This window comes from Galeopterus variegatus, unplaced genomic scaffold (assembly GCF_000696425.1).
Source record: "Galeopterus variegatus unplaced genomic scaffold, G_variegatus-3.0.2 Scaffold1012, whole genome shotgun sequence".
Lineage (NCBI taxonomy): Eukaryota > Metazoa > Chordata > Mammalia > Dermoptera > Cynocephalidae > Galeopterus > Galeopterus variegatus.
This window is the reverse complement of record NW_007727123.1, coordinates 430,116-435,244: the sequence shown is the minus strand read 5'-3', so window position 1 is coordinate 435,244 and position 5,129 is coordinate 430,116.

The window sequence follows — 5,129 nt, the reverse complement described above, 5'->3', positions numbered from 1 at the left end:
GAATGTTCATAGCAGCATTATACATAATAGTCAAGAAGTTAAAACAACCCGAATGTCCATCAACTGATGAATGGATAAACAAAATGTGGTATATCCACACAATAGAGTATTATTCAGTAATAAGAAGGAACAAAGTACTGGCACATGCCACAACAGAGTTGAACCCTGAAAACATTATGCTAGATGAGAGAATCCAGCCACAGAAGATCACATATTGTGTGATTCAATTTATGGGCAATATCCAGAATAGGCAAGTCTGTAAAGATAGCAAGTAGATCAGTGGTGCTGAGGGCTGAGAAGATGCAGAGGAGGAAGGAGGAGTGACTGCTAATGGGTATGGGTCTTCTTTTGAGGATGATGAAAATGTCCCAAAATTGGTAGTGGTGATGGTTGCACAACTCTGAGAATATGCTAAGAACATTGAATTGCACACTGTAAGTGGATAAATTGCATAGTATGGAAGTTTTATCTCAATAAAATTGATATACAATACAGATTTATCCTATGAGGGTGAGGTATGTTAAGTCCTCTCATTTACTTTCTGTGTTAAAAAATAAAAAGGGAAATCATCCGAAAAGGCTGGTGATTTAACTGTTAATAATTACAAAGGTCTTGTAATGCATCTCACATAACAACCTTGACCCACAGTGTTTCAGGACTCCATGAATGCGAGCTGCTGCTTTGCACCTAATTTAACATGCTCAACACCCTTCAATTCTATTATTCATCTGTATGGCTCAAACTCGCTGCTTTCTATAACTGCTCCAGAACTTCTGAGTAGGAGGGGAGGCTCAGGTGTTTGTCTGGAAGCTGCATTTGCAAGCAGTCCCACTGTTTTTACTTAAGATTCGGAAGCTGATGGAGATTGGACCCCAGGGTACTGCCTCTGGGTGGTCCCCTCCCCAGTTTCAAAATGGGCCACATAGAAATGGGCCTGTATTCCTGACACTTGCTTCAGATTTTCAAGGCTCGTCCATGTTCTCAACAAGTAATTATTTTGTGATGACATTCCGCCTTTCTAAATACAACTCATGAAAACTGACCTACTTTTTAGCAATGTGTACCAACAGGACTTCTTTCTTTGCACTAAAATACCCACAGATGATTTTAATTGTGCCACTTTCAGATTCCCCCTTCAACTTATCTGTTCCTTCCCATGTGTTGTCATTTCTCTATTTGAAAATCATGACCGTGAAACCTTGAGCTTTTACGGGTTATGCAAACAGCTTCCCTTGGTATATTTTTAATAATTACTGCTCTTATTATTACCAGATGTTGAAATCCCAAATGATAACAAAGTGACAGACTTTCAGGGAAAGATTATTTGAGCAAGAGAAATGTGATGATTTTGTTCTCTGAGAGCTAGCGGGTGCCTGATCTGGGTTTGTATCCAGTTTTTTTCTACATTTAGCTGAGATGTTTCACACACATTTTTGAATCTCACTGATCCTCTGTGTCCTCACTGGTATAAGAGTGAAGCTAATGCCTTCCTTACAGGGTCTTGGTGAGAAATGTGTGGAATTATAATGTTGTATTAGTTATCTATTGCTGTGTAACAAATTACCCCCAAAGTTTAGCAGCTCGAAACAACATTTATTATCATACACAGTTTCTGAGGGTCAGGAATCATGGAGTGGCTTGGATGGGTGGTTCTGGCTCAAAGTCTTTCACGGAGTTCCATTCAAAGCATTGACCAGGGCTGCAGTGTCTAAAGATTCAAATGAGACTGGAGGATTTGCTTTCAAGCTCACGTGGCTGCTGGCAGGAGGCTTCAGTTCCTCTCCACTGGGCTTCTCTCAGAGGTAGTGATCAGAGGGGGAGAGAGAGAGATAGGCTGCAGTCTTTTATAACCTAAACTCAGTAGGGACATACCATCATGACTGCCATCTTCTACCGGTCACCCTAATCAACACTGGCACAATGTGGGAGATGACTACTCAAGGGTAAAAATAACAGGAGATAGGGATCACTGGAGGCCGTCTTGGAGTCTGGCTACCACCTATGTACAAAGCACCCAGTGGGGACACCTGGACTCCATTAATCCAACAGCCATTTCCTGAGCACTTATATGTGTAGGACCTCTTCTAGGTCCAGGAGTGCAGACGTAGTACTTGCCCTCAAAGGCTTGGATTCTAGAAGGTCATAGTAGGTGCTCAAGAAATAGAATTTTTCTCCCCATGAGAAAGAAAAAAATTTTCATAAAAGGAGTCCTTGCTAACTAAAGACATAACTATCAGCCAAGTAATTAGCCCTTGGGAATTAATTAATAGGGAATCTCCCTGCCCCCGAATGTGACAATTACAAGGTGGAGGACTGAAGTTTTTAGTTTAAAAGCTGAGAATTTACATTTAGGGTCCCACCTGAAGTGAAGACGGTCTGTATAATCACCTGTAAGAAAAAGATATCCTAAGTAAACTGATGGTGTCCACGAGCTCTGTTCTTTCAGACACTGGCTGTGTTCATAGTCAAGCTCCAAAACAGGCTTCTGAGTTTCTGGGCTCCTTATCTCTGTGTGAAAGCAACTAAGGTGAACGAGCTCTGTTCTTTCAGACACTGGCTGTGTTCATAGTCATGCTCCAAAACAGGCTTCTGAGTTTCTGGGCTCCTTATCTCTGTGTGAAAGCAACTAAGGTGAGATCGCTATTTGGCAATGACTCATCTACTTTGTAAATTTTGTTGATTTTTAATATAAAGTACATATAGACATGTATGTCCTGTATAAAAAGGCAACCCTGAGTTTAAAATCTTTTAGAATGTACTGTGACTTGTCCCAGTTTGTCCCATTTAGTGAGATTTTGCTTTCCTGATACTTTACTTTTGCTAAAATATTTATATTTCAGACTCTTAGAGGAGACATGTATGATTCATGGGATTAATGGCAAAGGAATTTGCCTGCATTATCACATTAGCCTTCCATCTCATAGCCTTCATAATGCTGAAGTGAAGCTTGAGATTTATATATAAATATTGCAGCTTATTCTGAGCTTAATAAAACTTGTATATCTTTCCTATATACCCATGCACAGAAATGGACACCAGAACTTTCTCTGATGCTGACGAGCCTGCAGATGCCCAAGAGATACCAACTGAGGTTCCACTGGATGGCTGTCTTTCCCTCTAATGGCATCGGCTGGCCTTTTCGGGGCCCTGCGGACTTTGTGGCTCAGTAGCTCTTCGCTGAGCCTGCTGTCCTCGTCTGGCTACGCGGAGGACGCAGGAGAGGAGATTGATACCATCTTGGGTCTCACAGATTTAATGAAAGACACTTGTTGCAGAGTCTCTTCCTCTGTGAGAAAGGGCAGGAATGACGTCTTATTCATGGCTATATTCTCAGTTTAGAAAAGGGATTTCAAGGAATCTCTCTTACAGAGTCCTTGAGAACTGAATCGCCACTTGGTCCCCAGATGTGTCCACACTTATCTTCCATTAAACTGTCATGAGAGTCTCAGGGCAAAGCAGAGTGGCCAGACCTGCCGAGGTCCCCACACCTTGTGCTCACTCCTGCCCCCCAGCCTTTGCTGCCGGATGCCTGCCCCCTCTCCTCCAAGACACGACCCAGACGGTCCCCAATCTTCAGCCCAAAATGAAGTTTTTACCATTTGCAGGTAAATGAGAAAAATAAGAATGATGTAATCAGTTTGTCACAAAACTCGATGGAAAGGGCTATTTATCCTGAAACTAGGTTTTTCCTTCTTGGTGTTAACATGTTTCTTCTCGTATGAAATGATGATGATAGTAGATGGTAATTACTATTTTTTAATGTCTCATGTGACATAACGGAATTGTGGCAGTCCTAGGTGCTGTGTCCGTTGTTTTATTCTTGGTTCTTGAATTCCAAAAGTCTGAGAAACACTGTCAGATGAGACCGGTTCAGTTCCTACCTCACTCTTGAGGCCTTCCCCAATCATTCGGGGCTCACTTTTCCTGTCTTTAAAAATCATCATTTCGGGTATTTTTACCCTAAATTCATATGTAGTGTAGGACAATTGGTAAATTTTAAAAACCTGCAAAAAAGAAAGTAAAAATCCCCTATGATCCCAGCTCTCAGAGAAAATAAATTAAGCAGTCTGAGAAATGGTCTTCTATTCCATTTTCTGAGTTGATTATTTGTTTGTTTGATAGATTGATTTAACAAAAAATTTGTATAAGCTGTTTGGTGATTTCCTGGTATCCCCTTACTCTAATCCTCCTCCTCCTCCCCCACCACAATTATTATGCGCTGACTTGGTGCAGCTGATTTGCTAAGCATTAACATGGATGAGCCATTTAATCCTCACAGTAACTCTGTGAGGTGGGTACTGTGATTATTCTCTCACTGTAACCGACTCAGAGAGGTTAAGAAACATCTCATTTCACAGAGTTACAAAGTAGTAGAGCCTGGACTTTGACCAGGCGTGCATGACGCTGGAACCCAAATTCTAAAACAGTGTGATTTGATGCACTTCCATTATATGGATTTACCACTATTTAACTAGTCTCCTATTTTTGTTCATCTTTATTTCCCTTTTTTGTATTATAAAGCTGCAGCGTACAGTCTTGTGGTTAAATCTTTATGTACGTTATCCATAACTATTTCCTAAGGATAATTCCTAGCAGAAGGTTTGCTGGGTCAGAGATGAGAGTTTTAAGGCTTTGACAAATTTTGCCAAGCTGCTTTTCACAATGTTGTACCATTTGACACTCCCTCCAACAGGCTATGAGCGAAGGCCAGTTTCATTATCCATAATTATTTCCTAAGGATAATTCCTAGCAGAAGGTTTGCTGGGTCAGAGATGAGAGTTTTAAGGCTTTGACAAATTTTGCCAAGCTTCTTTTCACAATGTTGTACCATTTGACACTCCCTCCAACAGGCTATGAGCGAAGGCCAGTTTCCCAAATTTTGCCAACACTGGGAATTTTCAGGTTTTTGTTACCATGTGAGAGACTAAAAATGGCAATTCATGATGCTTTAATTTGCTTTTCTTCAATTACTAACGTGATGGACATAACCTAAGGTGACCCCCAATAATTCACACCCTTGTATAATACCCTCCCCTTGACCACTTGTGACTTTTTTCTAACAAACAGAATGTGGCAAAAGTGAAAGAATTTTGCAGATGTAATTAAAGTCCCTAATCAGTTGACATTGA